General features: G+C 38.9%; 1 long non-coding RNA gene across 5 annotated transcripts in view; it reads right to left on the bottom strand.

Annotated features, from left to right (window-relative positions):
* The window catches only part of LOC110345479 (uncharacterized), a 442,224-nt gene that overhangs the window by 127,336 nt on the left and 288,807 nt on the right, over nt 1–26,081 (bottom strand). For all 5 annotated transcript variants that reach the window (XR_015442355.1, XR_015442357.1, XR_015442358.1 and 2 more), the window contains 2 exons: nt 12,017–12,152; nt 7,333–7,417 (listed from right to left, as the gene is read on the bottom strand). This is a non-coding gene — a long non-coding RNA (uncharacterized LOC110345479). The remainder of the gene's footprint in view (nt 1–7,332; nt 7,418–12,016; nt 12,153–26,081) is intronic.

Genomic DNA, 26,081 nt, shown 5'->3' with positions numbered 1-26,081 from the left:
GATGCTGAACCTCAAGCGTCTACAAAAAGAAGAACAGGACAAACCCAAAGCTCATACAAGGGAGGAAATTATAAAGATCAGAGCAGAAATCAGTTCAATGGAGACTAAGAGAACGATACAAAAAATTAATGAAGCAAAGAGTTGGTTCTTCTAAAGAATAAACCAAATTGACACACCCTTAGCCAACCTTATCAGAAAAAGGAAAGAAAAGGCCCAAATCCATGCAATTAGGAATGAAAAGGGTGAAATTACAACAGACCCAGCAGAAATCCAGATGATCATCAATACCTACTTTGAGAACCTATATGCCAATAAGATGGAAAACACAGAAGAAATAGACAGATTCTTAGATACATATGAATTACCAAAGTTGAATGAAGAAGACCTAAAAATTCTAAATAACCCAATATCAACCAATGAAATTGAAAATGTAATTAAAAACTCACCAAATAAGAAAAGCCCAGGTACTGATGGCTTCACTGCTGAATTCTACAAGACATTTATAGGGGAACTACTGCCACTACTGTTTAAACTCTTCAATGAAATTGAAAGGGAAGCAATACTCCCAAATTCATTCCTGGAAGCAAGCATCACCATGATCCCCAGAGCAGAGAAGGACCCAACCAAAGAGATCTGTAGGCCAATCTCACTAATGAATATAGATGCAAAAATCCTTAATAAGATACTGCCAAACAGAATGCAGAAGATCATCAAGAAGATCATACACCCTGATCAAGTGGGATTCATCCCAGGGATGCAGGGATGGTTCAATATATGAAAATCAATCAATGTAATACACTATATCAATAGAGGCAAGGACAAAAACCATATGATTATCTCCATAGATGCAGAAAAAGCATTTGACAAAATCCAACATGCATTTACGATAAAAATCCTACAAAAAATTGGAATAGAAGGTCTCTATCTCAATCTGATAAAAGCTATCTATGAAAAACCAACAGCCAATATCATACTAAATGGTCAAAAACTGAAATCCTTCACACTAAAATCAGGAACAAGACAAGGATGTCCACTATCACCACTCTTGTGCAATATAGTTTTGGAAACATTAGCCACAGCAATTACACAAGAGAAAGAAATAAAAGAAATAAAGATAGGAAATGAAGAAGTCAAATTGTCATTATTTGCAGATGACATGATACTTTATATAGAAGACCTGAAGAATTCCACCAAAAGTCTTCTAGACTTAATAACCAAATTCAGTAGAGTAGCTGGATACAAGGCCAACACACAAAAATCAATAGCTTTCCTCTACACCAATGACAGACTCACTGAGAGAGAAATAGGGCAAACAATTCCTTTCACAATAGCATCCAAGAAACTAAAATACCTAGGAATCAACCTAACAAAAGACATCAAAGACCTCTTCTCTGAAAACTATAGCACTCTGAAAAGAGAGATCACAGGTGATATCAGAAAATGGAAAGACATTACTTGCTCCTGGGTAGGAAGGATGAACATAGTGAAAATGGCCATACTTCCAAAACTGCTATATAGAGTCAATGCAATCCCAATTGAAATCCCAGCAGCATACTTCATGGACCTTGAGAAAACAATCTAAACATTCATTTGGAACAAGAAGAGACCCAGAATAACTAAAGCAATTCTAGGTAACAGAGACATGGCAGGGGGTATCACAATCCCCAACTTGAAACTATACTACAAAGCTACTGTGATAAAAACAGCATGGTACTGGCAAAGAAACAGACCTGAGGTCCAGTGGAACAGATTGGAAGATGCAGAAACAACTCCAGAAACACTCAGCCACCTCATCTTCGACAAAGGAGCCAAACACCCTCACTGGAGGAAAAATAGCCTCTTTAATAAATGGTGCTGGAAAAATTGGGTTTCAACTTGGCAAAGATTCAAACTAGACCTGTATCTCTCACCATGCACCAAACTAAAATCAAGATGGATTAAAGATCTAAATATTAAAACAGAAACACTAAACTTCCTGTAAGAGAGGTTAGGTAGAACTTTTGAAGAAATTGATGTAGGAAAAGATTTTATGAACAAAACCTAAGTTGCCCATGAACTAGCACAATCAACAAGTGGGATCTCTTCTTATTAAAAGGCTTCTGCACGGCAAGAGAAACCACCAGCAGTGTGAAGAGACAACCCACAACGTGGGAAAAAATTTTCACCTGCTCTTCCTCAGACAAAGGTCTACTATCTCAAATCTATAAAGAACTTAAAAATATCAGACCTCCCAAATTTAAAGACCTAATCCAAAAATGGGCATCTGAAATGAACAGACATTTCTCAGACAAAGAAGTACAAATAGCAAATAAACATGAAAAAATGTTCAACATCACTGGTCATTTGAGAGATGCAAATGAAAACAATGCTGAGATTCCACCTCACTCCGGAAAGAATGGCTGCTATCTCGAAATCAAGCAATAACAAATGCTGGCAGGGCTGTGGGGAAAGGGGAATCCTCCTCCACTGCTTGTGGGAGTGTAGGCTGGTGCAAGCACTGTGGAAATCAGTATGGAGATACCTCAAAGAACTAGGACTGGAAGTCCCATTTGACCCAGCTATTTCCCTGCTGGGTATCTTCTCCAAAGAATTAGAAAGAATTATACCACAGTGATATATGTGAACCCATGTTCACAGTAGCACAATTTGTAATAGGTAAAACTTGGAAGCAGCCCAATTGTCCATCAACTGGAGACTGGGTAAAGAAAATGTGGTTTTTCTATAAAATAGACTACTACTCAGCCATAAAGAATGAGAAATGAGAGACATTTGTAGCTAAGTGGATCCACATTGAGGTGATACTCTTAAGTGAAATAAATAGGACACACATGTGTAAATATTGAATATTTTCTCTGGTGTGAGAAACTGAAAGTGTAAATAAGGACTAAAAGGTATAATAGATAATGTGAAATAGGAAGAAAAGGGGGAAAGGGGAAGTGTGAGGGGTAGGGGAAAGGAAAGAAGGGAATGGAATTAATATGAAAATAAAGTCTTTGTAAATAGGGAGGGATGGAGAGGTTGAAGGGAGGGCAGGGGAAGGGGGAAAAATAAGAACCAAGATTGATTATGTAAAGGTGCAAATTTCCAGTGATGAATGTCATTATATTGTATACCTAAAATGTACCAATAAAATAATATTTAAAAGAAAATAAATCTCAAATTGCTTGATGTGTCTCCAATAGCTGGGACAGGAATTAAATCTTTACTAGAAGAAGTAGGAAAAGCTTGGTTGGGGCTTCAGGAGGCCAGGGCTTTGGAAGAGGAAAGGGTTTTCTAGGTCGAGAACTTGGGATACAAGTGTTACAGAAGAGAATAGTGATGCTAGTGAGTGAAGAAAAAGATTAGGTTTACAAAAGTGGCTGGTAAGTAATAGTAAAAGAATTTTCCCTTTGCTTCAATTTTTTCTTCTCCTTTCCCTTTTTTCCCCGATTCCTCTCTCCTCTGTTCTCCAAGAACAGGAATTGGGACAATAGATTCTGACAGAGGTTTTCCTCTTGTAGCTATCAAAAAGTATGGAATAGCAAGTCTTATTTGCAATCCTTCAAAAATAGATAGACTTGGTCAGAGTTGTGTATCACAGCTGTATTTAAAGTTATGAAAGATTGTTATATATAATTAAAATTCCACCAATGAAGAAATGGTTATGAAATGAGATAGCAAAGGACACAACAAAGATCAGATTGACAAGACACATATGTCAGAGACCTTGCCCAGATCCCAGCTTTATTAATAATTTAAAGAATGCACATAACGAGGAGATGCAGGTACAGTAAGGAGAGACAGAGATCCCCAGAAGTGTTCTCTGGGTCTTTTTCTTCCTGCATCCAAAGTGCTCCAGCCTGAGTCAGTACATGACCTCTCTTAAGAAAGGGATGCAGCCACCATATTTATTCAGAAGAAACGTCTTAGTCTAGAAAACATCTGAAACATCTCCATTTTATACTCAGATATTTACATAATTTACATGACATCTTCTTGAGAGCCATGCCTCATAAATCTGTAGGTTCAAGGTTTGTTTACCTAAGAAAATCCTAGACATCAAAATATATTCTGCTAAATGCATTCCATGGATAAGGGGTCTCCTGCTAGCAAAAGCCATTTGTTCACAAGGAGGTCTGCCATTAGTGTCTTCACAAGATTAAACCTTTTTATTTGCTATCTTTTAAACCCAGGAACAGACCCTCTCTCCAGAACAGGGAGAGAATGGACCATAGACATGTTGCTTCCCATGTATGCTACACATACTATATCCAGGTATTTTATGGGCCATAAAACTTTAATTGACATAGGACAATACTTTTGATATATTCCAAAAGTATAACAAGCTACAGTATTTTTACTATCATCTCAGCTATGTAAAAATATTACAGAAAAACTAAACATTACATGTTAAAAATATTTTAAAGATTATTTTTGCATCTACAGATTATGCATGATTATTTTGTTCTTTATTTTTTCCATAAGAACTATGTGTCACTCTCATGGACTTTGTTGAAAGCATACAGGAGAATCTATGCAGCACATTGGACAGAGGATAGAATTCGAAAGCAAACTGATTTGAATTCAAACTCTAGCTTAGCTGTTCACTCCTATGAGATCTTGGATAAATTAGCCTGTTTCCTCAGCTGTAAAGTGAGAAACATAATAATCACCTATCAGGGTGGTTATGCATCATAAGTAGATACATCAACCAAAAATATCATGCACAATATTCCTTAGATACCCTCGCAAGCCCTGCTGCCTCCCAGTGGACCCAACCAATTCCGTGCCCTTAGAAAGTCTCCTCCTGGATTACATCTCTGTTGCTGGGCCAACCAGCCTCATGCACAGAGTTGCTCAGTAGGCCTGTCATTTCCAGATTTGAATGAGTCATGACACCACAAGGCCTGGGATCTCACATTCTGGCAAATGAGAATATATGAAGAAATTAAGCCTCAGTCATACAAACTTTGGTCACCTCAATAAAGAAGACAGGAATATTATGGGGTGGGGGGGGATCGTCCTGCCTTCTGTTCTCCAATCAGTTACCTAGAGGCATGGTTTCTTGATAGAGTCTTTCTAGAAGAGCCCCACCTTGCCTTGCAGCACATCTGTGGAACACACAAAGTACCATTCAGGGAAGTAGCTTAACATTGCTTTACATCTTCTCTTGCTTCACTGTATTTTTCTTAAACTTTTACTACCCCAAGTTTCTACCTCCCAACTAAATGACCAGTACTTTATTCATTCCCTCAGGTTTTGCTCAGCTGTTAGGGAAACCCAATCTAAAACAGAAGATAATTTATATCAAGTGTTCAGCATGTAAGCCCTCGAAATAGGATGTATAAACATATGAGGGGAAGGTCCTGGGTTCAATCCCTGGGCTGGCAACAAAGAAAAGAGAAAGACATAGCATGCACACAGTGCCCTAAGTAATATATTGAAGTTTAAATGGAATTCTTTTTTTTTCCTTTTGGTTCCCATTCCCAAATTTTGCCCATTTCTTTCTGTAAACAAAGTAGAAACCCATCATTCAACCAACAGTGACTTGCCCTTATACTAAGAATTATTATTGAAAAAGTTACAAACCATATGTCTGTTGTATAAGTGAGTCAGGATAATATCATAGCTAAAGCATCAAAAAGGCATGAGATGGAATCCCAATTCTATGTGGTCAGAGGAAAATCAACCTCTTAGAGATTCTTCTCTCTTCTGAAAATTGATTAAGTTAATACCTGCTTCCTGTGGTTATTGCAGGCTTGAACTAAATAAGGAATGTAAAGTTCTTGGTACAATTTCTTTACAGAATATAAGCAAAATAGCAATAGCTAATATTTTCAAAAATGCCATTTGAAATATGTGTTCTGAATCAAGTCATACTAACATTTAAAACTGTGTTAATGAAGAGTGGGAGTTAACTTGAACATGGACTATTTAATTCATAGACAACTAGTATAAGATCAGAGCAAGCTTCAGCAACTACCCCAAGCTATGGCTTCCAAGGACACTGCATCCTACCCCATGCTAATACCAACTTTCTGCAGGGTCTTTTCAAACTCAAATCTTTACTAAATTCTTGTCCAAAATAAAACTCTTAGGAAATTGTGGCCTAAGATATTTGTTTAGACAAAGAGTCCCTAAAAGAGCCTTTATCTTTTCTGTGCAGAAAGAGTAAATTGAAGAACAAAACTTCAGCCTCTTTCACTCCCAACAAATACTTCAAAACTCAGTATCATTTGCATCTTTTCACATCAGGATATCATCCATCTCATGGCTTAACATGATGTGATGATGCTGGAGGACATTATTATTTCATGTTTCTATTCTGAGAAAGATGTCTCTCTTCAACTTAACTGCCAGCTGACAAAAATAATGTTGAACATCTGCAAGAGATAAAACAACTTGAATCCAATTTCCTTTCACATAGATTAAGAGTCCCATTCTCCTGTCACTTATGTAGCATATAACTCAATTTTTTGCAATATTTAAATGAGAGGCTAGTTTTTCAGGTCTGTCATGTAGATGACATAAATTTTTTATTTTGTCCCTTCCACTGATGTAGTGGATATATGAGACCCTGTCAGAATGTGGCAGCTCAGAAAAGAAAAGAGGAATCACACACTAAAGGACAGAAAGACCAATAAAAAGAAGAAACTATAGGAAAATCTCCTCTTTTGAGAATACAAATAAGTCAGTCACACCAAGGAGATAAGCCTGTTGGCCAATTCAACTGGAACCTGTATGGGTCAAGAGTCAGTTCCCTACAATCTATAATTAATTTGGCAGTCAAGATACCTGACCACCAATGTAATGCTTAGAATTGAAATAAAAGATAGTTTTGTTGGTTGAAGTAACAAAAAATCCAAGAATAATCTGGCTGCAGGTAATGGTTATTCAAAGTCATCAGGGTCAGTTTTTTAAAATCTTTTGGCCCCATTTCTTTTGTGTTGGTTTCATTTTTAGATAGACTTTAACCAAATGGGAGAAAATTGGCTCCAAAAGCTCCACACTCCAATAACAAGTTCATGAGGAAAGTGTGCTTATTGGACCATTTGCAGGGTTGAGTTAGGAAAACATTAAACACTCTTAGACCCTTAAGTCAATGGGAATTTAATTCAGGAAACTGATTACATAGGTGATAGAAGAACTGAGAACCAAATGGAAAGAATGAAGAAATGAGTGTGGGAAGCTAGAAGGACAAAGGGAAAGGTAGTATTATTGGAACCCAGGAGCATAGATCCACAGCAGAATCTATCACCACGACAGTCTTACAGAAACTAATCACAGAGGAGAAAGAGCCAGTAAAGGAGATTATGTCCAAGGCAAGAGGGAAATTACCCTGGTTTCTTGTACCTGTTCTCCAATCTCTCCTGAGTGCCTCTCATGAACAAACCTAGCTGGAAGCCAGCAGATGAGGCAAATTGGGAGACACAGCTGTCTATAATATAAGGCAAGAAAATAAAGAAAACAAGAATTAAACATAAAATTATTGCATTTTTCTGTCATAATTATCTATAACTATAATCTGTTGAATCACCCTTCCTTGGCCAACAAAGGATCTGTTACATACATCTTGGGCAGATTCCCCCAAATTATTGATCAGTTTCAGTCATTAAACCTGTTTCATGCCTGGTCAGCATACGTTTGCATGCTGCCAGGGCTAAGGGATTACTCTTAACCACATAGCCACCAGGACCATAAGGAATTCTCAACCAGCACACATTGGGGCAGATAGGCAGCAGAAACCTCAGCTCTTGAACACGTCACTGGAGCTGAAGGGAATTCGTAGCATTCAGGCCAGTAAAAATTTGATGAGGATAGGTTGTTTATATAATCTCAAAGTACCTCACAAAAGACTTATTTGCAGAAGAGAGATCTAGCAGACAGCATCCTAACCAAGTGAAAAAAAGTTCACATGACCAGCAGTAGAACAAATCAACACCATATACATTCTGTCACTTCTGTGATGTTCTTGGGCAAAAGATTTGTTATGTTAATCTAATCTTGAGGAAATATGAGACAAAACCAAATTTAGGGACATTCTACAAAGTAACTGGCATGGATATTCCAAAAATAACAAGGCCTTGAAGGGCAAAGAAAGATGGAAGAACTGTCTTGAGTTGAAATAAGCTAAAAGAAATGACAACTAAATGCAAGACAAGATTCTGGGTTGGATTCTAAACCTGTTAAGAACATTATAAAAGGAATTAAGACAGGAAATGAAGTCAAATTGTCATTATTTGCAGACATGATATTCTATATAGAAGACCCCAAGAACTCCAACAAAAGTCTTCTGGACTTAATAGCCATATTCAGTAAAATAGCTGGATACAAGGTCAACACGCAAAAATCAATAGCTTTCCTGTACACAAACAATAGACTCACTGAGAGAGAAATAGGGCAAACAATTCCTTTCACAATAGCATCCCCAAAAAATGAAATATCTAGGAAACAACCTAACAAAAGAAATCAAAGACCTCTTCTCTAAAAATATAACATTCTGAAAAAAGAGATCAAAGATGATATCAGAAAATGGAAAGATATTCCTTGCTCCTGGGTAGGAAGAACCAACATAGTGAAAATGGCCATACTTCCAAAACTGCTATATAGAGTCAATGCAATCCCAATTGAAATCCCAGCAGCATACTTCGTGGACATCTAGAAAACAGTCCAAAAATTCATTTGGAAGAGGAGACCTAGAATAGCAAAAGCAATTCTAGGCAATAAAGACAAGGTAGGGGTTATCACAATCCCCAAATTGAAACTATAGTACGAAACTACTGTGATAAAAAAAAAAAAACAGCATGTTACTGGAAAAGAAACAGACCTGAGGACCAGTTGAACAGATTGGAAGATGAAGAAACAACTCCAGAAACACTCAGCCACCTCATCTTCGACAAAGGAGCCGAACGCCCTCCCTGGAGGAAAAAATAGCCTCTTTAATAAATGGTGCTGGAAAAATTGGGTTTCAACTTGCCAAAGATTCAAACTAGACCTGTATCTCTCACCATGCACCAAACTAAAATCAAGATGGATTAAAGATCTAAATATTAAAACAGAAACACTAAACTTCCTGTAAGAGAGGTTAGGTAGAACTCTTGAAGATAATGGTGTAGGAAAAGATTTTATGAACAAAATCTCAGTTGCCTGTGAACTAGCACAAACAATCAACAAGTGAGATCTCTTCTTATTAAAGAGCTTCTGCACGGCAAGAGAAACCACCAGCAGTGTGAAGAGACAACCCATAACGCCAAAAAAACTTTTCACCTGCTGTTCCTCAGACAAAGGTCTACTATCTAGAATCTATAAAGAACTTTAAAAAATCAGATCTCCCAAATTTAAAGACCTAATCCAAAAATGGGTATCTGAAATAAACAGACATTTCTCAGACAATGAAGCAGAACTAGCAAATAAACATATGAAAAAATGTTCAACATTACTGGTCATTTGAGAGATGCAAATGAAAACAATGCTGAGATTCCACTTCACCCCAGAAAGAATGGCTGCTATCATGGAATCGACCAATAACAAACGCTGGCAGTGATGTGGGGAAAAAGAACCCTGCTCCACTGCTCCTGGGAGTGTAGACTGGTGCAACCACTGTGAAAATCAGTATGGAGATACCTCAAAGAACTAGGACTAGAGTTCCCATTTGACCCAGCTATTTCCCTGCTGGGTATCTTCCCAAAAGAATTAAAAGAATCATGCCGTAGCAGTATATGCACATCATGTTCATAACAGCACAGTTTGTGATAGCTAAAACTTGGAAACAACCCAATTGCCCATCAACTGGAAACTGGATAAAGAAAATGTGGTTTTTGTATAAAATGGAGTACTACTCAGCCATAAAGAAAGAGAAATTAGAGACATTTATAGCTAAATGGATACACATTGAGCCAATACACTTAAGTAAAATAAGTAGGACACATATATGTAAATACTGAATAGTTTCCCTGGTGTGAGAAACTGAAAGCGTAAATAAGGACTAAAAGGTAAAATAGATGATGTGAAATAGTAAGAAAAGGGGCAAAGGGGAAAGGAAAGTGGGAGGGGTAGGGGAAAGGAAAGAAGGGAATGGAATTAATATGAGAAAATGAAAAAAATGGAAACAAAGTCTTTGTAAATAGGGAGAGATGGAGGAGTTGAAGGGAGGGCAGGGGAAGGGGGAAAAATAAGAAAAATAGACTACGTAAAGGTGCAAATTCCCAATGATGAATGTCATTATATTGTATACCTAAAATGTACCAATAAAATTAATAATATAAAAAAGAACATTATTGTAAAAATGAGTAAAATTTTAATGAGATCTCTGCATTATGTGTTGGAATAAAATCAGTTTTAATCGCTTGCCTTTGTGAGTGTATTGTGTCTTTATTAGAGGATGAGTTTTGATTCATAAATACACACTGAAGTGGTGAAGAATAAGGTATCATTTGACTGCTGTCTATGCTCAATCCGTTGAAGGGAGAAAGTATGTATTTGTATTTGTGTGTGTGAAGAGAGAAAGTGAATAAATAATAAGGCAAATGTGTAGAATACTAACATACTAACAAGTGGGAGATTTAGATGAAAAATGTGCAGAAGTTCCCTATATTAACTTTGCAACTGCCTTCCGTATGTTTTACTTCTTAAAGGATTCTACAGCAAAATTGCCTGGTCCTGGTGTTACACATATTTTAATTTCATACCCATATATCACTCTTCCTCTGGGTGCCCGAGTGTCATACTAGTATGTAGAAACAGCTCAATATTACATAATTTAAGGAACATTTTTTAAGAAAATGAATATGAAATCTCAAATTCAAAATTAGATGTGAAAGTGAATATTTATTTAGAAGGGGCTCAAGCAACTGCTGGCACTGAAGCTCAAACTGTGTTAGCATCATAGTAAGTCTGCATCAGTTGGAATGGGAACATAGGCCTGCTCCACTGCCCTACATGGGCTGAGGAAATTCTCTTTCCCTATTGTGAGGGCCTTTGTCGCTGTGACCATTGATTGTGATATGTCAACCTGATTGGATAAAGAAATGCCTACCAGATTCACAAAGCACACTTCTGGGTGTGTCTGTGGGATATTTCCAGAGATGATGGCATCTAGACCAGAAAACTGAGGACAGAAGACCCCTCCCCCAATCACGGGTTACACCATCCAATAGGCTTATAGCCTGGATGTAATAACAAGGGAAAGAAGGAGGAAGTTGGCATGTATTTTAAAAACTCCATTCATGTACCAACTCCCCACAATGAAAGTAATCATAGGTACTGAAAATATGTGCTAATAAAAATGTTAAAAGAACAGTTCCATTCTACATAAGCAGATGTGTCTTTTGCTACTGCTATTGCCTGTGGACATCAGACTCCAGCTTTTTGGCTTTTCAATGCAGACTCACACCAGAGACTGCCCAGAGAGCTCCCAGGCCTTCAGTCTCAAACTGGTGCTGCATCCTCAATCACTCTAATTCTACAGCTTCCAGTTTCTTGGACTGAGCATCTTTAGGATCCTTCACCTCTCCAGTAAACAGATGGACATTGTGGACCCTCCCACCTCGGATCCTGTACACCTGCCTATGAAATCCCCTTGCATAATTATACTCTATTGATTCTGTCCCTCCAGATAACTCTAAGCAATATACTCACCAACAGAGCAAAGCCTACACTAGTGTGGGTTTGAACCTAGGGAAAAAACACCAAGGAGACTACTGACTCTATCTCTGATGTTCTCAAATACAAAAGCCAGCCTCCAGCCTTAGCAAATAGACTGTAGGAAAAGTATAGCCTCGATAATTTATAGACGGAATAGAAATAAAGTGCAATAAAAAGTAAGAAAGAGGCTACTGTGCGGCCCAGGTTAGCTCTCCAGAGACCATATCATATTTGGGAAAACATATGATAACAAAGACCTATGTTGACCTGACTTTTTGTCTTTTTGAGACCTTGTGACATGGGGGCCACAAAGAAGTTGTCTATTGCAGAGAAAGCTGTTGGTCTCTTTCTATCAGGTACAGAATATTCCATATATACCACTCCTCATACTAACCTGTATCCTAAGATGGAGAAGATGACTGTCCATACCCTTCTCTCTCCAGGGACATATGACAATAACAAGCCAACAGAGGTCCTCCTTGAAATAGGGTGTGTTGTTTGTGCTGACCTATGCATGAAGGAAAAGAGAACTGAAAAACAGAAAAAAAATGTTACTACAGATTTAGAGTGGAAATAATGCTCCCTCTGCTAAGCATTTCTCCAAGATGAAACTTGCTTCACTTTTATAACACAACCCATCAAAGAACTGAGACAGCTCATACTATTATCCATCATGCTATGGTAGTGTCCTTGGATGCTACAAAAGAACACATGTGGGTAGATTGTCGGTTTGTTATTTTTAGTTCTGGAAAAATTTGACTATAGGGAGAAATTTCAATAAAATCACCTAGTCCCTAGTCTGTATAGAGAATACCAAGGGCACATCCATCAGTGAGTAATGCTAGTTACTTCCACAAGCATTTGGAGGTGACTAAAGGGTGCTTCCCAGCCTTCTCTAGTCACACAGGCTTGCACAAGAACTTTTGTAGGACTGTGAAGCTGTGGTTGTCAGGAGCACATTTTCTCCCTTAGCCTTTGCATTTGCTTTTCCCTGTGAAAAGCTTCATTGCTTATCTTCACAGAACTGGCTGCTTCTTATACTCCAAAATCACTCAGGTTTTACCTACACAGCAAAGTATTCATTTCACCATACCAGGAGTCATGCTCATCTCCAACAATCACTCTCTGGCCCATAAAACACACCACGGCAGTTTATTATCTGTCTCCCCTACATCAGGGCAAAGACTTTTCCTGCTCATCACTGCATTTCAACCCAGCACAGGGCCACACGCACTGTAGATGCTCAATATATTGTTAATTCAACAGCCACAAAAAAAAAAAGCAGAGGGGAAAGAAAAACCAGATTCATCACCTGAATGAATGAATATGCAGATATGGTACATCATTTCTTGTTTTATCATTTCTTGAAATAAGTTTCTTTCCTGAAACACACCAAAGGACTAGGCACCCCCAAAGAAACTTATGATTTGAGAATGAAGTAAAAATTCATTCTCAAACTAAAATATCAGTTTCAAAATAAGCAGCTTACTCACTCTTTCTCTCTAATTATTTCAGCCAGTCAGAAATCATCAAGAACATAAAAATATTTTGCCATGGTGCCTGAGGAAGTGGCTCCAGAGTTGATAAAAATTCACAATGAGCAATGTCTGGTTGAAAAGCTGAAAGAAACCCCTGATATAGACCTTTTGTCCAAATCCAGATACTTCCAACCACATCCAGATTCCCCTAGCCACCAGCCTGAGCTACAGTGCAAGATCAGTAGGTCACTGAGCTTCAAGTCAGTTCCTAGAAGGAAGGTAAGAATTTGGACCAGAGTCTTTAAATGGGATCCAGTGAGGAGTCTGGGGCCACTGAGAGTCTGATAGACCAGGAGGGTCATCAGAATAATTGTTCTGATTATTCCAGATTGTTCAGCCACTCAGAAGCCCTGCTCATTTTACCGTGATCAGCCTGTACTTTTGGTAGTAGCAATTCAGATCCTCCTCAGCTTACAATTTACAATGAATAGGCTCCTATGACTTCATCATAAGTTCAAAATAGCATGTTGTAAATCTATTGACACCAACCAAACATCATGGCTTAGTGTACCTTAAACATCTCAGAACAGTTACATCAGTCTATGCTTGGGCAAAATCATCTAACACAAAGCCTATTTTATAATGAAGTGTTGAATAGTTCATATAACTTATGAATACCTACATCCAAAAATCACTGTCAACATAGTATACTGTAGATTACAGTTACTTCTCCTCTTCCCTCTCCCCAGCATCCTATTGCATATCACTATTCAGGAAACGATCAGAATTGGAAAGCTGAAGTAAGGTATGTACTGAATGTGTCTCACCTTCACATTATTATAAAGCCAAACAACTGGAAGTTGAATCATCATTAGCTGGGGATCATTTGTGCTTATTAAACAACTACTATGTGGCAAGCACAATGCTAAGCACTCCCTCCTTCACTCAGTTTTAATATCATTCTAGATTCTGGAAAGGGGTTGTTAGATCTGACACATATGGTACTAAGACTAGAGTCTAAAGTGATAGAGTCCTGGGACAAGAGGCTACAATACATGCTACAATAGATGTTTATTAAGCAAGTGTCTCTTCGCTCTGTAAAAGACAGGGAGTTAGGAGACAGATTGCTTTAGGCTGTGGATGTACTACATACTTCAATAAAAATAAGCAATCCCAAGTAGGGATCGCTCTAGTTAGATCCTCAGTCGGTGTTGGCCTAAGCCAGGGCACATCAGAAAAACCACAGTTCCAGTGGAGGGAGAGCTCCCTCAGGACAGAAGGCCTCTAAACTCAGATCAGGACTTCTCAGTAGATCAGAAGAACTGAAGTTCTAGTAGAAGGAGAGACTTCTTGATGACAGGAAGCCTCTAAACTCAGAGTAGTACATTCAAAAACAGAGTAAAGGTGTAAAAGTCCAGCTCCAAAAGTTCTGAACCAACTGGTCAACAAAGAATAAGTCCAGATTCAATTTCCATGTCACCTTTGTATTCAAAATCTTCTTGCCTCCATTCTTAAAACCTCATTTTACATGGCATGAGAGACCACTACTCAGACAACATTTTGGATAATGTGTTGTTTTAGAGGCTCCTTCACTCTAATTTTTTTCCTGGTTCTTTACACCACATTTACACACTCTTATCTAACGGGACTAAAACAACTAAACCAACTAAAGTTGTTTTAGAACTTAGAGCCCACAGTAGAAAATTTATATGACCAGTGAGATGACCTGACTATAGCTAAAACTTTACGTTCATCTCTAAAAAAACATTATCTACATCCCAAAGAGTATTATACCTGACACTAGAAACTTGCAGTGGAGAGAACAGTGTGCCATTTATCCTGTGTATGCTGAAGAAGGTGGCACAATAATGGTACAGTCATTGAGATCCATTTTGAAAGGCAGGGACACCCACTCAGGTGAGGTGCATTAAGATGCAAATTACTCTCCACAGGGGGCAGAGTGCTGCTAGTTACAGCTGAAACCAAGTTCTGTGATCTCATTATATCTTTTCTCCACACTCCCTGGGTTGCTGGCCCTCCAGCTAAGCAAGTTGAGGCATGTGTTATTCCCTGGAAGAAAGTTTGAACACTGTGGGAACCCAAGGTGTGCTTGGGAAGGTCACACTTTTCTTTACTGCTACTGCTGATGGCCAAAGTTTGGAACTTTTCATCAAAACACCCAGATGGGTGCATCATGGTCTTCACTACACTCCTTTAGCAAGGAAACAACCACCTCCACTGTGCAAAATCTGTTAGTAAAATTTCTGGATCAGTAATGCTCCCAGGGGAAATTTCTAGCTTGGAATTGATCTGTGAGGAATTCAGGTAGATACTAGATTTTATGAACACTTAATCAATAATTGTTAATTTCCATCTAAAACAACTGCAAAAAATTGTGGCATAGCAAAACTTTATATAGTGATTATTTTCGCAGCTTACATTCACTGATAACTCTCCACTTCATCCTCTGAATAACTGGGCTCAAATGTAATCTAAACGCTTGATGTCCTAGTTAACCATGAAGAAAGTTAAACCTTGTAGTTCAAAATATGTAATTTCTTAGCAAATTTTCAAATGTTTCTAAACAAGTTACTTTTCCATTTCTATTTCTTTCCCTTTATTATTACTTTATATAAATTGGGAAGGAGGTCAGTGTATAGCATCGTCATTTAGTCTATACTCACAAAATACTCAGATTGGTCCATGACTATATTTGAAATGTACAGAGATGGAAGGATATTTACATCTTGCTAAGCAAAGCAGAGCATTGCTACTGTTGTTCTCCAGAAGTTCAAGTATGTGTAAAAGGCTATATACGGATTTTGGTGGCTCAAAAGAATGGGTGTGATAAAAAAAATTAAGCTTTCTTATTATATACATTTAATATTATTGTTATTGGTAATATTATTTGAGTTTCACACCCACATTTCTATACTAGGGCAGTGACTTTGCAAGCCATATTCCTCATTTAGCTGAGCTCCATGTAAGATCTTGCCATCAGAAGGTGCTAAACAGAGATTAGAAGGCAAAGAAGGGATCAGGGTCTTGCTCCTTTCTGTTTTCCATCCTGACTGTGCCTGTCAGCATAGTTCCATCTGCAACCTTTCATTTAGGGCAGCAGAGGTTGCAACTACCAGCTGTTGTCCACTTTGAGCATCTTCTAAGATAGGAAGCAACTGCATAGCTAAAACTGGCTGGGAAGAGAGGCATGACAAGATCGCAGAACACTTGTGGAGAACAATTCTCAGAAGTCTGCATGTGAACTTGAGCAGGTTTTTGATGCGACCTGAGTGTGACATAAGCATGGAAAATATGAAAAAGAGACAGTCACCATTAAGAGCTCACTATTGTGCCTCCTCACAATAGCCCACCCTGTATTCCAAGGTGTATTTTTATTTTTATTTTTCCTCCCTTTTTTATTCAACTCAAACTTTCTCTGCAGAACCTGTTTTTTTCCCTACCCTTCTGCTTTTTTCCTACCTTTAATAAATGTGAAGCCTTGGCACCATTTATGCTTGTTTCATTCAATCCTTTGGGACAGAAAGAACCTAGAAATCACCTCTAAGAGGAGACTCAAGCACCCCAGAAGCCAGTAAAATAATTTGGTGAGCCAGCCAGGAGACCAGGTGAGGCTCTTGGTCATGAAGATTTTTTTTTTCTTTCCCTGTCTCTCTCCCCTGGGCTGGGAATTTGGTAGACTTTTCTCATGGTGCCTGGAACTATTTTCTTCTTTTTCTACCATGGGGGCGGGGGGGGGGGGCGCTCTGTTTTTCTTCCCATTTGCAGTCACTCTATCATAAGAATTAAGTAGCCAGGCAGCCTTTTATTAAGCCCTTTGTCTTCACATTTTTGTTTTCTGAGGTGTTTTGCTACTCTTTTGGGAAATTAGCTTAGTCTCTCCATGCGCCATTTGCTACTTTTGAGCTTGGGGTCCTCTCTGTGCTTTTCCACTGGATGGCCATTTCTTTCTAAGGGTGCTTAATCGAGGCTGCCTTCTTGTCTTGTCACATGGCTGGATGCCATCTTGTCATGTGGCTGCACACCATTTTGGGTCAGCCACTGCCATTTTTGTTTACCATTTTTTTCCTTCTTTTTTTTTTCTTTTTCTTTTTTATCAACTGGCCTTACAATCCCAGGAAATACCACCCTTATAGATAGGTGATAAGCCTCCAATTTTAGGCAGCACATGGGGTTCCTCCCTCTTTTCTTTTAAATTTTGCTAGATCCCTTCCTTGTTTCTTTTAACAAAATTTAGGTAGTTTAGATCTGTGCCTGATGGCTTGAGCAGAACAGCCAGTAAAGCTACACACAAGTGAGTATGAGTATACAAAAGTAGAGCCATCTTTGTTCTTAAAACTTTATTAAAGTTTTTTTAAAAAAGGTTTCCATCTTTACTGCCTTAAACAAAGCAACAGCGTTTTTGCTATGTGGTAAATATGAGGTATATTGTTTTCCAAATGGCTCCACCCTGCTTAAGTAGAGACATCAAGTGGCTCAATAGTGGCTAAGGAAGTCTTGATGGGGGGAGACTCCACCCTGACCAAGTGGGAGTTCCAAAGAGTTAAATAATGCCATCAAATGGCTCTACACCCTTCTCCCTAAGGAGTTAGTGGGCCCCAATAGGAAAAATCCATCATATTTGCTTACTTCTATGAAAGACACCAGCATTATCCTAGGTTTGGATGGAAACATCTGTCTAGTAAACACTTGAGTCTCACAAGGGATGCTTTGTGAGCCCAAATTGGGTCTCCTCCTTCTGCATGGGATGCCATCTTAAGGAGTCAAGACCTAGTTTTCTCTCTCTCTCTCTCTCTCTCTCTCTCTCTCTCTATATATATATATATATATATATATATGTGTGTGTGTGTGTGTGTGTGTATTTTTATATATATATATATATATATATATGCCCCAAGATGAGCCACTTGATGTATTCCAGATGAAAGACAAAGAATCTTATAAGAGGCTAGGAACTATGCAGATGAGAAATAGGCTTTAAGAAAGAAAGGAAACCACCCTGGAGAAGCTATTATCTCTTCAATGGAACCAAACTGGGACTATAATACTAGTGAGGGACTGAAAATGATGTCTGATATGCTAGCTGCTCTTACCATGGGGATGAAAATATGTATTAAGAAATATGTTAATTATGATAGGGTGAGTGGAGTCATACAGGGCAAAAAGGAAAATCCAGTTGTCTTCCATAACCAATTAGTAGAAGTCTTTCATAAATATACTAACATAGACCCATCTTCCAGGGAGAGGGAAGGACTAGTGGGACATCATTTCATTTATTGATCGGCCCTAAATAGTCAGAAAAAATTACAAAAGCTTCAGATAGGCCCACAGATATCCATGACCCAATTGCTGGACATGGCCTTTTCTGTGCTCAACAATCACAATCCAGAGAGGGTCAAAAGAGAAAGGTTAAGATTATAGCTGTTGCAATTGGCAGTGCTTTAAACTCACCCATGTTGTCTAAGAGAAAAGCCAAGAATACTTGAGAAAAGACTTCCTTTTTCATGTACAAGAAGACTGGACACTGGGCATGCAGTTGTACCAAGCCACCAACTGGGCCCTGCCCTAAGTGTAAAGCAGCCAATGTGCCTGACTCATGGCACTGGAGAGTTGACTATCCCCACTCTCAGAGAGGATCTAGGCTAGCCAAAACTGATTTCCTGCTCTGATGATTGAAGAAGCCCTGAGGAACCTATAATCCTGCTGTCCATGGACATCACTATCTCCTGTGAGGAACCTTGGGTAAACTTAGATATCATGTGTAAGCCAATTTGACACAAGGGAAGCTCATTCAGTTTTGACTTCCTTCACTGGAAAACCCTCTTCTAGATCTATAGCCATAGTTATGGTTGAGGGAGCCCCTAGCCAGGGATTCTTTACTCCTGCTCTGATGTATCACTCTGAAGGCCAAATGTTTAACCATGAGCTTCTAATTGTTCCATAATGTCCTACTCCCTTGCTAGGAACAGACTTACTAGCAAAACTGGGGACAATTTCTCAAATTCCAGCAAATGCCAAAATGGATTTTACCTTTTAGAACTATACATCATGTCTCCCTGACCAAATTAGCTAACAGGTAGAACCTGCTGCATGGTAAAATGGAATGCCTGGTAGGGCAAAATCAGCCATGCCAGTAATTATAAAACTAAAAGATCCTAGGTGATTTCCTAACCAAAAGCAGTATCCAATCAAAGAAGAGGCATGTAAAGTCCTCCAGCCTCTCATGGATATATTTCTCAAATATGGCCTTCTGCAACCTTGTCAGTCCCCTTGCAATATTCCCATTTTTCCTGTAGTGAAGCCCTCAGGAGAATATGAGGTGAAGATCTCTGCCTCATTAATGAGTCTTTTATCCCAATCTATCCTCTGGTGGCAGATCCATATACAATTCTCTCCCAAATTCTAGGGGATATTAATTGGTTCTCAGTCTTATATTGAGAATCACACTTTTTTCATTCCCCTACATTCAGGCTCCCAATTTTTTTTTTTTTTTTTTTTGCCTTTGAATGGGAAAATCTCATTTCAAGAGAGAAGCAGCAGTATACTTGGACAGTTCTTCCACAGGGGTTTAGAGACAGTCGTGACCTTTTTGCTCAGGCACTAGAAAAAGACTTATGGAGCTTAGAGTTTAAACAGGGAACTGTCTTACAGTATGTAGTTGATATTCTAGTTTGCAGCCCAACTTGAGAGTTATCCAACTATTATACTATACAAACTCTCAACTTTCTAGCTAAGAAGAGATATAAAGTCTCCAAAGAAAAAGCTCAGATATTCTTCTCAAAGTTTCAATATTTGGGATATGTTCTTACAACAGCCATCTAGGAACCAGATCCAGGCTATCTATGGCCTGCCACCAAACAACAGCTTCATTCCTCCCTGGGAATGGCTGATTTCTGTAGAATCTGGACACCTAATTTTGGATAATGGCAAAGCCTTTATATGAGGCTGTAAAAGGTCCTGAGTCTATGTCCCTAGAATGGAAAAAAGTGATTGGCAATGCCTTTAGAGAAATAAAGCATGCTTTTAATCAGCAATGGGAATACCTGATTTAAGAAAACCCTTCTTCCTTTACATATCAGAAAGGAGAGAAATTGCTTTGGGGGTCTTAAACCAAAGGTTAGGACAAGAACCCTGCCCAGTGGGATACTTTTCAAAAAGGTTGGGTGGTGTGGCTGTTGGTTGGCCATCCTGTCTGAGAGTAATAGCTGCTACAGCTATGCTAACAGTAGAATCTGCAAAATTAACTTTAGGACAGAGATTAGAAGTCTTGGCTCCCCATCAAGTTAGGGCTATTCTGGAGACAAAAGGTTGCTTATGGTTAACAGAAGAATGACTTATCAAATCTCAGGCCATGCCCTTAGACAATCTTGAGGTTATTATAAAAACTTACCCTACTCCTAATCCTGTCTCTTTGATAACTACAGTCCCAGAAGTTAGCCACTGTCATGAACAAGTGATCTCCCAGACCTAAGCGAGTGGACAGGATATCAGTGACCTGCCCTTCCAAGATCCTGAGGAGGTATGCTTACTGATGGGAGTAGCTTTGTCCAAGAAGGACATCAACAGACAAGTTGTGCAGTTTTCAGCTACAACAGGTCACGAAGCCAAACCTCTTCTCCCAGGGATCTCTGCTCAAAAAGTAGAGATAATAGCTCTTACTTGGGCATTGATATTAGGAAAAAGCAAAAAGCAAAATATACAGATTCCAAATATACTTTTCTGGTACTACATGCTCATGCAGCAATATGGAAAGAAAATGACTTATAAATAATAAGCAATCACCTATAAATCACAACAGGGATTCTATAGTTCCTCTTCCCAAGCAGGTCTCAGTCATGCACTATGAGGGGCACCAAGGAGACATGTCTGAAGTCTTCTTGGGAAATCAAAAGGCTGATAGGGAAGCAAAAAGGGCAGCATTACAGCCCCTTAAGACTCTAGCCTTATTCCCAGTTCCTGAGGAAGCATTAAAACCAGTCTATTCTCTCAAGGAAGATAAATGAGCTTAGGACAAGGGGGAATTTAAAAGGGAGTCTGCTGGTATTTAGAAAACAAACTGTTCCTTCCTCAAGGGACACAGTGGAAGACTATTTAAAAAAATTTATAATCCTTTCCATATATGAAGAGATGCTACATTGGAAATGGTCACTCGAGTTTTCACAGGACTAGGACTAGTGGCAACCACCTGACAGGTCTGCAAAGTTTGCCCACTCTGTGCCTACAATAACCTGAGTAAGCCCAAAACACCTTGTTAGAACCTGTACACAGGAGAGGAACATAACTTGGGGAGGACTGGCAATTAGACTTTTCCCACATGCCACTGTGTGGGGGATTTAAACAGATATTGGTCCTAATAGACAACTTTACAGGCTGCATTGGAGCCTGTTCTACCTATTCAAAAAAGTTATGGAGGTAATCAAGGTGCTTCTTAAAGAAATCATCCCCTTATTTGCACTACCCCAGTTCCTTCAGAGTGACAATGGGCCTTCATTTACCTCTTAAATAACTCAGGGGACAACAAAGTCTTGAGGAATGGAGTACCACCTCCTTTCTACATGGAGAATTCAGTCTTCTGGAACAATTAAGAGAGCCAACCAGACCCTAAAGAAAGCTCAGGCAAAACTTTGCCAAGAGACATCTGAGTCATCTGAGACATCCATAAGAGCTGATAGCTCTCATGCGGGTTTGAAACATGCCCAAAACTGGGCTTAATTTGAGCCCCTTTGAAGTATTACATGGGAGGCCAAATCTATCCTCTAATATGGCAGTGGACCCAGAGACCATGAGACTCATATAATATCTTCTTAATCTAGGCCACATTCAATAGGCCATCCAAATGTATGGGAACAGAGCTCCTGGACCAGGGGGACCACCTAGTATTCGCTCTGGAGATCAAGTGCTCATAAAAACTTGGAAAGAAGGGACTCCCACAGACCAATTAAAATCCAAATGGAAGGGCCCCTTTTCATTGACCCTTGCCATACCCACTGCAGTAAAGGTAGCAGAGATAGATAACTGGATTCATCTTTCTAGAATAAAGCCAGTTCCACTTGAACTGTCTGAAGAAAAAGACCATCCAAAAGGGAAAATTTACTCTTGTGAGCCTCTGGAGGACTTGAGGTTTATCTTCAAAAAGCAAGACTCCAGTGCTGCTACAGTAAGTAAACAGGATCTTGCTAAGGCCGTGGCTCTCAGGCTGTGATAATTTATCTGATATGCCTCACTGACATATGTTTTCCTCCACAGGAAGCATGGAAAATCTGACCTGCTCCTCATATTTGGACTAATAGTAAAGTTTCTTTCTCCCATCAAATAGGCAGCTCAATGGTCACTAATTATTTTCTTGTCTCCTAACAGTTTTTCTCTTCAATCCAACCAATGAGTCACAATACCCAAGGTAGCTGGAGAGCACATAATCCCCAATGGATAGGATCTACAGCCCCTTCCAGCTGGGAGATGATATAGAAGACAGAGACCTCCACTCCCTTAACACTCCATAAAGAATTATGGGGATTTGTATCCTTCAAGATAGGAAGCCAGGGGTGGCTAAAACTGACTGAGAAGGGAGCCATAACAAGAGATCCTAGAACACATGATCCCAGAATTCATGTGCAGAACAATTCTCAGAACCCTGCATGTGAACTTCTCATGAGAACTTGAGCAGGTTTTTGGTAGGATGACCTGGGTGTAATATAAGCATGGGAAATATGAAAAAGAGACAGTCACCATCAAGAGCTCCTTATCATACTTCCTCGTGATAGCCCACCCTATACTCCAGGGTGTATTTTTATTTTTATTTTTTCTCTCTTTTTTACTCAGCCCAAACTCACCCTCCAGAGCTCATTTTCCCCCTACCCTTCTGCTTTTTTTCTACCTTTAATAAATGTGAAGGTTTGCCATTGTTTATGCTTGTTTTGTTCAATTCTTTGTTTAAGACACAAAAGACCTAGAAATCACCTCTAAGAGAAGACTCTAGCACCCCAGAATCTGGTAAGATTTCCACACTTCTAGCCTCATCCAACCCCATTCATCTGTACCAGCAGCTGCCTCCCAGAGCCACCACCTAAAATCTAAACCCCAGCTCCACAGCGCCCCCTCCTCTGAGCCTCTGAGATGTCAGTGGTAGCCAAGCAGGTTTACCTTCAAGGGCCTGATCTAAGGCAATAGATGGGCAATGTCCTCTGTCAGAGGGGCAGTCCCAACTCTGCAGGTCCTCTTCGAAGTGCTTGGGTTCTGGTAACTCCAATCATCTCCATTCCAGAAGTTATTATCTCTGAATACACTAGTGTTCTTTTCCATGTTTTTATACTGTGATACGTGTTAACCCATTTCTTATATATTTCTCTATCAAAATAGCTAGTACTGTTTTATATTTTTGACTGCTCTTTGAGTGTAATGGGTGTCTGTAAGGGTGATTTAAAAAGCAGGGGGCATAAGGACTTTTTGTGATCAAATATTTTTAGGAAACTGATTTAAGAAAAGTTTTTCTACACTAGGACTTACCAGAGCCTGTGAATATGCTACTGTACACCGCAGTTTCCAAGTGAAGGACATTTCTCAAAGTTAATTGAGCATGGAAACTGTTGAATGTGAAGTGTGTCCTGAGATTAATGTTTGACTGGGCAAACATTCAGAAATGCTGAACTCAAACAATAGGCCCTGGAATGCCCAGAAAACGTCTTTATTATCAGTGGTAAAACACATGATGTCTTATATTATCCTGCCCAATTGAAGATACTCCGTTTAAAACAGAGAAACAAATTTGGAAGACTCACTATAATGCATTTGTTTTAGGCCAGGCCCCCAAAGACACAGCAAAGAAGAGAAGAGAGATAATTCTTTTAAAAAGGAAGTAACAACAGTCTAGTGAATACTGCAGATAAATAGCCAGAAAATAGCGAGAATGTATAATGGTACATTCTGGTTTTAACTTAAGGATTGCCTTTGTATCTCTTCATATTAATGTGTTACTGCTAACTTATTAGTGAGACTTCTCCCCTGTTCTCTGATCCAGCTAACCATTGAATTAAACCTCCAATTTCCAACAACTGTGAGTCCCACAGGTTGAGAAATGTTACCTCTTTTTTTATAAATCAAGTATACAAAGGTTTATATCAAAGGTGATTTGAAGCACAACGAATTCTATAATAGCCATTTGTTGCCAAATTTACAGACAAGATTAAAATAGAAAGCGTAAGAAACTGTCTGGTGAATGTGGATATTAACTGTCCTCTGTCCTCTGCATTCTTACCATCAAAATCCTTCTACATTTTTTCAAGTCCTTCTCATTTTGCAGACCCAGCTTAGTGACACTTTCATCATGGAACCCCCTCTAACAGCTATAGTTCATTAATTTCTCTCTTTTCTGAACTCTGTTGGTGTGTATTGTCTGCACACCTACTTTGGATATGTCATAAATGCCTTTCCATTGTTTTTATTTATAAACATAAATGCTGTGTCTCCAAGTGAACTACAGACACTTTGATAACAAGGACTGTGGTATATTCTACATTATCTGAGCAGGAATTTGTTTCTGATTTCCAAATCTGCCCCTATGAAAATAATGTACACTTAATGTAGAACATTCACAGAGAGGGAAGAAATTACATGGAATACAGAGTTCCAAAACCTCAGTCGGTTTTGAAGTCTATATGAATACCTGTTTATTTTAGAAGAATTTAGTGCCTTGCCTGTCATAAGCACTCAACAGATAGTAGTTTTGATGATAATGATTATCTGGAGTCAGAATATTTGGGATTCCATTTGGGAACTGAAATGGCATAGGCTAAAGGTGCGCTTGTTAGAACTTCATGTAAGTTCCAATTATAGAAAGTATAGGTAGAATAAAGATGCAGAAAGAACTCTGATTTGGAATCAGTCAGAATTTGACTCTTTAAAACCTCCACTTACTGTTTGACCTTGGGAAAATACAGTTAATGTGCCATTTAATGACAGAGTCATGTTCTGAGAAGGGGGTCATGAGGCAATTTTGTCATAATGCAAACATCATGGAGTGTACCAACACAAACCAAGATGGCTATGATGTCACTAAGTTATACAGTCTTAGGGAACCACTTTCACCCATGCAATCCCACATTGATCAAAATGTTCTGTGGCTCATGCCTGTAATTGACTTTCCTCAGCATCAGTGTCCTTGTTTATAAAAGATAATGACTTCAAGTAGTGGTGTAGTAATCATATAAAATCAAGTGTTAATTCATTACACATTCAACACATGGTAGGTGGCTGATAACTGGTAATGTAGGCTGCTGTTGCTATTATTTTTAGAAGAAGTTGATCCCAGGTAAGCAGACTTAATAAACACCTACCTAGAGTGAAGGTATTCACCTGCCTGTTCCAGTGCACAAAGCCAAAGCAGAATTCATTCCTAAGGGTTTAAGGATTACTCCTTATTAAAACACCCAACACATTAATCTACTATCACTATTAACTGTTTGTAGATTTATCAGCTCTAAAAGATAATACATGTGTTGGTTTATTCTTATAGCTATCATGTGCTAATGATACCAGATGATGGGATCTTTCAACTCAGAGACGGTAAAAATAAGACTGGGTCAAATATTGCAAGCACATAGAAAACTTTAGGGGAAGTTTCAGATGAATTGAGGCTTCAGCTGAAGGGAGTTGGCAATAGTTTGAGAGAAGGACCAAGCCACCCACAGAACAAAGAGAGCAGCAGGTTTTCATTGATTTGCTGGGGTGAGCTAAAGTCTAGTAATTTCCACTGACCAGGGGCATTGTTCCAAAAGATGTTTCTTTTTGTGATGGAATTGGACCACCAGGTGGTAATCATAAACTTGTCCTAGGAGCTGATGAATTTTTAGGTATCTGGTGCCATCATCCTGCACAAAACATCTCAACCTTGAGGGTCTTGGCCCAATGACATGTCCAAAGGACTTCAAGTGCTTGGGCTTTTGTGACTTCTGAAGCACAAGGGTGAGG

Source organism: Heterocephalus glaber, unplaced genomic scaffold, assembly GCF_053883595.1.
Source record: "Heterocephalus glaber isolate CG9 unplaced genomic scaffold, H.glaber_assembly_v1.0 deba00001543, whole genome shotgun sequence".
Lineage (NCBI taxonomy): Eukaryota > Metazoa > Chordata > Mammalia > Rodentia > Bathyergidae > Heterocephalus > Heterocephalus glaber.
The sequence above is the reverse complement of the archived record's forward strand: the minus strand, read 5'-3'. Positions and strand labels throughout refer to the sequence as shown.